The sequence below is a fragment of the Lycium barbarum genome, chromosome 2, assembly GCF_019175385.1.
Source record: "Lycium barbarum isolate Lr01 chromosome 2, ASM1917538v2, whole genome shotgun sequence".
Lineage (NCBI taxonomy): Eukaryota > Viridiplantae > Streptophyta > Magnoliopsida > Solanales > Solanaceae > Lycium > Lycium barbarum.
In genome coordinates, this window is record NC_083338.1 from 31,587,076 (window position 1) to 31,595,629 (window position 8,554).

Below are 8,554 nucleotides of genomic sequence, written 5' to 3' on the forward strand. Positions count from 1 at the left end.
TATGATACAGAGAAAGTTGTATAAACAAAGGAAAGGCTGCCCAATTTTCTCTAACTTTAGTGCAAGCATGCTTATGTTATCGATTATCTAATATTAGTATGAACTCCCTTGAAGGTAGAAACGTGAATATTGGAGGAGAATGTTCAAGTGATAGAGTAGCTAAACGAAACGGTATGTAAGGCTAATCCCTTCTTTCTAAGGCATGACTCATATGGCATGAATCCTCCTATTTTTCCATGACTTTCTTACATCCCGAAAATTATGAGTCTATGATTATAAAGAGCTTCACATGAGATAAAGAAATGACATATGTTATGAGTATGATAGTGCTGATGATGAGTTAAGTCTAAAGGTTCTAAAGCCCATGATATGAGGTTTCTACAAAGCTAATGATCCTAATTATGATTCATTGATATTGTTTATTGTGTACACTCACCTTATATGCTAACTCCTTCAAGGTGAGGTAGGATGCTTATGAATACTCCATAATGAAATCGGGGTTTCACGACCTTACGTCACCCCGATAGAGTCATAGCCTGTCTTTGAGTTTTTATGTATGATTCATGATAGGTATATGATGCTGATATCACACCGCTCCTATATGGCTGGGCAAACACCGCTAAGGTGGCAGCGTATACACCATGTCTAGATGGCATTGGCAGACACAACTAGTGGGCGGCATGAGATGGTTACCTCAGACGTGGGAGGCCTGGACGCGGGCTAATGATGATCACACCGTACCTATATGGTCGGGCACATTATATATATATATATATATATATATATATATATATATATATATGCATGCATACATGATCTGATGATGTTTTTGAAGTAAGTCCGCATGCATTATTTCTACCTGAAGTGACAGTCAGTTAAAAGTTGTTCTTCACTTGATGTCTCCTTATTTCAATGATATATTGTTATTGTTTATGCCTTACATACTCAGTACAATTTTCATACTAACGTCTTTTTCTTTGGACGCTGTGTTCATCCCCACAGGTAGACACGGAGGAGACCCAGATTCATGGGAGCCATCAGCAAATTTACAGGAGCACTCAATTATTCCAGAGGTTCTATTTGGAGATATTCTTTTGTGTACATATTTGGGCACGACGGGGTCCTGTCCCATCCTTATGTCTAGTACTCTGGTTGTTACACCTCAGAATTTTTTTCCGTACTTGTATGATGAGTAGAACAATGAAGGACTTGAGTGTATGGTGTTTTACTAAGTCGGGAATGGCTAATTTTGCATTTTTGGAAATAATAAAGTTGCAGAAATTTTTTCTGCCAGTGGTCGTATATGGCACTATACGGCCCGTAAAGGGATTTACGGACCGTATAGTGCAATCGTATTCTATCATTCCAAAAATCTCAACTTTCTGCCCAGCGTTGATATGGTTAAATACGACCCAGTTTACGGCCCGTAAACTGGTTTACGGACCGTAAACCAGGTCGTAAAGTGCCATAATCCTCAGCCAAACTTTCTGTTTCTTGGAATGCTTAAATACGTCCACAGTGGACGGGCCGTAAATCAGAATACGGTCCGTAAACTGCAATTTACGACCACTGTTCACCCGACGAGAATTCATTAAAGATCAAATTTTGGGATTATTAAAAGGGGCTTGGACTACAATTCAGTTCATTATTCATCAGCACAACTCAAGAAACCTCTAGAATATTCCAAATTATTCCTCCACAATAATTCAAGAGAATCAAAGGGAATATCAAGATCATCACCACTAAATTCATGAAAATAAGTGTAAGAACACATCAAAGGATCTTCTAAATCAAGAAATTCTAAAGAAGGGTGGAACTAGGGTTTTGGCTAAGTGAAGAATTTCAACTCAAGGGTTGTTCAACCACTATCCAAGGTAAGTTTCATGATCATTCTATGTTGTTTGAAGTATTGAAAAGCTTAGACACTTGAAATGTAGAAGAACATAGAAATGGACCATTACTGAGTGAATAGTGCCATAAATGAATGATAGTGGGATGGAATTATGAATGTTGAAGTGTTGTGAATACAAATACGTTGTAAATGATGCTTACATCATGAAACAAGCATTAAACGCATGAAAATGCAAGGACGAGTCATAAGGCTAATATGAGGGAAATTGGAGGAAAATGGTGGATTTTGCTAAATGTACGTAAACGACGATTGTTGATTTCGATATTGTGAGTAATGCTACGAATGTTGGGAGTTAATATAAAACATGAAAAAAAAATAGTATAAACAAGAGAAGCGCTGTCCGACTTCTCCTAGAATTAGCGACGCGTTCTTGTAGTTAGTATGCTAATGTTGATATGAATTCTTTATGAAGGTAACGACGCGATATTGAAGGAGAACGAGTGAGCGATCTCTTAGCTAAACGACCAAGGTATGTGAGGCTAGTCCCTTCTTTCTGATGGCATGAATCTTGTAGCACGAAATTCCTATTCTCTTCATGAGTTCTTGTAGTCCGAAAGGCTAAGAGTCTAACTCCTTAATGTCTATATAAGATGAGGAATACGATATGATGATGCTAGTATAATGATGATTTTAATTATCGCTTAAACTCACCTTATGTACTAGTTCCTTCAAGGTGAGGCAGAGTATCAATAGTTGTTCCATAATGGAATCGGGGGATCACGACCTTACGTCACCCCGATAGAGTAAAGTTGATCTTGAGCCTTATGCATGTATTACAATGAGATAAGTATTTTATGATGAGTATATTATTATTATGAGCATTTTATGATAAGCATGACATGAGCATTTCACACCATGCCTAGTTGGCCGGGCAGTCACCGCCAAGGCGGGCAGCTATACGGATACACCATGACCTTCGGGCATGGGCAGACACCACTAGTGGGCGGCATGAGATGGTACCCCGGACGTGGGAGGCCTGGACGCGGGCTAATATTATTGATTATCACACCGTTCCGACATGGACGGGCAACTTGCATATGATGCATATATGTTATGAGGATAAGTACGAGTAAGATAGCACACATGATTTCCTTTATGATTATCAGACAGATCTAGATATTTCATGTTGATGTTATCACTATATTGTTGATGTTTTCTTTCATTGTTTATGCTTCTCATACTCAGTACAAAATTCGTACTGACGTCCTTTCTTCGGATGCTGTGTTCATGCCCACAGGTAGACAGAGAGGAGAGCTTGGCCTAGATCCTCAGTAGCAGTCAGCTGGTTGGAAACACTCCATCATCCGGAGGTGCTTAGGATTATCCTTTTGGTATATATGTATATTTTGGGCACGACGGAGTCTTGTTCCGTCCATGTATATACAGTATGTTAGTAGAGGCTCGTAGATACGCAGTGTGGGTTAGATTGTCTCACAAGACGTTTTCATATGCATTTATATTATTTTGATGGCCGAAAGGCAATTGTATATAAAGTATTTATGTTTGTTTAATTATGATTTTCCTACAACTAGTATGTAAATTGATAAAAGAATATTAAATGAGCAAGATAAGTAGTAGAGTGAGCGGTGCTCGGTAACTAGCTCCAGGTACCCGTCGCGGCCCCTAACTGGGTCGTGACAGAAGTGGTATCAGAGCAGTTCGTCCTAGGAAGTGTCTGCGAGCCGTGTCTAGTAGAGTCTTGTTTATGGTGTGTTGCGCGCCACGCTAATAAACAAGAGGCTACAGGGAATTTAGGAAAATGACCATCCTTCTTCTCATGAAACCGTGCGATAGAGCCATGCTTAGGATTATGCTATTCCTAAAAGTGCGTTATGGTTTCAGAAAATGCCGCCAAAGGGATAAGCTACAGCTGCCCAGAAGGGCAAAGCTACGACAAAGAGGCAGGCGGAAAGAGAGCCTCCGGCAAATGTAGAGGAAAGCGAATCGCAAAGTGAGGCCGCGCCCAATGTAGGAGAGCAGGGAGGAGCCTCAGCTCCGATTCCTCCACCGGGTGCTTCGGGTCAACAAGTGTCCGAGGCCATCCATTTATTGACACAATTAGTTGCCGCTCAGGCACAACGACAGGATGCGGGTCCAAGGGATCGTTCAGCTAGTACGAGAGCCCGTGACTTTATGGCCTTAAATCCTCCGGAATTCTTTGGGTCAAAGCCAGATGAAGATCCGCAAAATTTTATTGATGAGATGTTGAGGACTTTAGAGATTATCCATGCTTCCGAGACCGAATCCGTGGAGTTGGCTTCTTGTAGACTCCATGATGTGGCGGTGTTATGGTATAAGAATTGGGTGATAACAAGAGGAGAAAATGTTCCACCTCCCGTGTGGCAAGAGTTTGTAGATGCCTTTATTCGTCACTACTTGCCACCCGAAGTCCGCCGAGCTAGAGCGGACAAGTTCCTGAATTTAAAGCAAAGGGGTATGAGTGCCCGAGAATATAGCATGCAATTCAACTCATTGGCCCGATATGCTCCGACTATGGTGGCCGACATGGGAGACAGAATCTATAGATTTGTGAGTGGTCTGGGGCCACATTTGTACAGAGATTGTTTGACGGCCTCCTTACAAGACGGGATGGATATTTCCCGGATACAGGCCCATGCTCAGAATCTCGAGGAACGACAACGACAGCAAAGAAGTGATCGTGATGGTGACAGAAGACAAGGTAAGAGGGATAGATCTATGGGAGAGAGCAGTGAGTATAGAGAGGGATCGAGACAGACACATCCCAAGCACTCAGGTCAGTCCGCGACTAGTGCGCCTCCCAGATTCTCATACGGAAGGTTCGATCGCTCTTTCCAGTCAGGGCAGGGTCAGAGTTCGAGGGCCCCAAGTTCTCAGTATCAGGGAGATTTTAGTCAGAGGAGACCTCCAGTACCGCGGTGTAGCCAGTGTGGAAAATTACATTCCGGACGGTGTCGTCAGGGTTCGGATGCTTGTTATGCTTGCGGGCAAGTTGGTCACATGATGAGAGATTGCCCCTCAGCGAGAGATAGAGCTGGGACTCAGCCTACAGGTTCAGCAGCGGGTTCTTCTTCAGCACGCCCTCCAACACAGACTCCTCAGACTACAGCAGGTAGAGGCAGAGGTAGAGGGGGAGCATCTACTTCAGGTGCTGTTCAGCCCCGTGTGTATGCTTTAGCTGGGCGACAGGATCTCGAGTCTTCCCCAGATGTTGTCACAGGTACCCTGACTATATTTTCCCGTGACGTATATGCTCTGATTGATCCAGGTTCTACCTTCTCATATATTACTCCGTATATCGCTGATTGTGTTGGGGTGAGACCCGAGCCAATTAAACCTTTCGAAGTATTCACTCCGGTTGGTGATCCTGTAATAGCGAGGAAAGTATATAAGAACTGTGTAGTCATTATACGTGACCGTCAGACAAAGGCTGATTTGATTGAACTTGAGATGATAGATTTTGACGTAATTATGGGTATGGACTGGTTGGCGTCATGCTATGCTAATGTTTGTTGCCGGATAAAGGTAGTTCGATTCAAATTTCTGGGAGAGCCCATACTCGAGTGGAAGGGTAATACAGTTTCCCCAAAGGGTAGGTTTATTTCCTACCTTAAGGCGAGAAAGATGATAGCTAAGGGTTATATTTGTTATCTAGTTCGGGTTCATGACACGGAAGCGGAAGTGCCAACTTTCCAGTCTGTCCCGGTAGTGAATGAATTCCCAGATGTGTTTCCCGATGAGTTACCAGGCCTTCCTCCAGAAAGGGAAATCAATTTTTCTATTGATGTAGTACCCAACACCGAGCCTATTTCTATTCCTTCCTATCGAATGGCTCCAGCAGAGTTGAAAGAGCTAAAGGCACAGTTGAAAGACTTACTCGAGAAGGGTTTTATTAGACCCAGTTCATCACCGTGGTGAGCACCGGTCTTGTTCGTGCGAAAGAAAGATGGGTCGCTACGAATGTGTATCGATTATAGACAGTTGAACAGGGTGACTGTGAAGAATAGATATCCCCTTCCCAGAATCGACGACTTGTTCGATCAAGTACAAGGTGCTAAGTGGTTTTCTAAGATAGACCTAAGATCGGGTTATCATCAAGTGAGGATCAGAGAAGAAGACATTCCCAAGACAGCCTTCAGAATGAGGTACGACCATTACAAGTTCCGAGTGATGTCGTTTGGGTTGACAAACGCCCCGGCGGTGCTCATGAATTTAATGAATAATGTGTTCAGGCCGTTCTTGGATCTTTTTGTGATAGTGTTTATCAACGATATCCTGGTATATTCTCGCACAGAGTTAGAACATGCAGATCATCTAAGAATTGTTCTTGGCGTTCTTCGAGATCCGAAATTGTATGCAAAGTTTTCGAAGTGCGAGTTTTGGCTAAAATCCGTGGCATTTCTAGGTCATGTTATTTCGGATGATGGTATCCGAGTCGACACTCAGAAAATAGAAGCTGTGAAGACTTGGCCAAGGCCTACGACACCTACGGAAGTTCGTAGTTTTCTTGGGTTAGCAGGATATTACAGGAGATTTGTAGAGGGCTTCTCATCTATTTCAGCCCCATTGACGATGTTAACTCAAAAGTTGGCTAAATTCCAGTGGAATGATGCCTGTGAGCGTAGTTTCCAAGAGTTGAAAAACAGGTTGACCTCAGCACCAGTGCTAACACTTCCGGAAGGGTCCGATGGCTATGTCGTATATTGTGATGCCTCTGGTGTAGGAATAGGATGTGTATTGATGCAGCATGGGAGAGTCATTGCATATGCCTCGAGACAGTTGCGAAGGCATGAACAGAATTATCCAACTCATGATCTCGAATTAGCCGCGGTTATCCATGCCTTAAAAATATGGAGGCACTACTTGTATGGTGTACGTGTTGACATCTATACGGATCACAAAAGCCTCCAATATATTTTCAAACAGAAGGAGTTGAACCTGCGGCAAAGGCGATGGTTAGAATTACTAAAGGATTACGATGTGAACATTCTATATCATCCAGGCAAGGCGAATGTAGTGGCAGATGCACTTAGCCGCCGATCGATGGGTAGTTTATGTGGAGTTCCTTCGGAAAAGCAAGAAATGGTTCCTGAGCTCCATCAACTAGCAAGTCTCGGCGTACGTGCGACTGATTCAGGAGATGCAAGTATCAGCATCAATGACCCCACAATTTCATCATTGAATCTAGAAGTGAAGGAACGGCAATATGAGGATTCCCAGCTAAGCCATTATCGAGATCTAGCTCACGAAAAAGAAAAGTCTCCATTCGAAGTTTCCATAGAAGGGGTCCTTAGATATCGGGGCAGGTTATGTGTACCGGATGTGGCAAACTTACGCCAACGGATTTTAGAGGAAGCACATCATTCCCGGTATTCTATTCATCCAGGTGCAACCAAGATGTACCACGACCTTAAGTTTCTATATTGGTGGGATGGCATGAAGCGAGACATAGCAGGGTTTGTAGCCCAATGTCCAAATTGTCAGCAAGTGAAAGCCAAACATCAAAAGCCAGGAGGTTTATTGCAAGCAATGGAAATTCCTACGTGGAAATGGGAAGAAATTAATATGGATTTTGTGGTAGGATTACCCCGTACGCGAGGGAAGTATGATTCTATATGTGCGATCGTGGACAGGCTCACAAAAGCAGCTCATTTTCTCCCCGTCAGGACTACGTATTCAGCGGAAGACTATGCTAAATTGTATCTCAAGGAGATTGTACGACTTCATGGTATTCCTTTGGCCATTATCACGGATAGAGGGGCGCAGTTCACAGCCATGTTCTGGAAGTCCTTTCAAGAAGGTCTAGGTACTCGAGTTAAGCTAAGCACGGCGTTCCACCCATAGACCGACGGGCAAGCCGAGCGCACTATGCAGACCTTAGAATATATGCTACGAGCATGTGTGATGGACTTCGATGGTAGTTGGGATGAGCATTTGCCTCTTATTGAATTTGCCTATAATAACAGCTATCATTCCAATATCCAAATGGCTCCGTATGAAGCCTTATACGGAAGAAAATGTAGATCTCCAATTGGATGGTTTGAAACCAGAGAAGTACAATTGATAGGCCCCGACTTGGTCCAACAAGCAGTTGAAAAGGTTAAAGTGATTCGAGACCGACTGTTAGCAGCTCAAAGTCGCCAAAAGTCTTATGCGGACAACCGCCGACGGGATTTAGAATTTCAAGCTAATGATTGGGTATTCCTGAAAGTTTCACCAATGAAGGGAGTAATGAGGTTCGGCAAAAAGGGGAAATTGAGTCCAAGATACATTAGACCTTATCGAATCATCCGCAAGGTGGGAAGACTAGCCTATGAGTTAGACTTGCCTTCAGAGCTCGAATCTGTACACCCAGTATTCCATGTTTCGATGCTCCGCAAGTGTATTGGAGACCCCACGAGGATTGTTCCGATTGATGATGTAAAAGTGACAGAGAAGTTGACATACGAAGAAGTGCCCATTGCTATTTTGGATAGACAAGTGTGAAGGCTTCGGAATAAAAAGGTTGCTTCAGTCAAAGTTCTGTGGCGGAACGATAATCGGGAAGAAATGACTTGGGAAGCGGAGGAGAAGATGAAATCTATGTACCCCATTTGTTCCAATCCCCAGAAGAGATTCAAGATGAGACGTCAACGATATGAGGCATGAATGTTTTAATTTTAT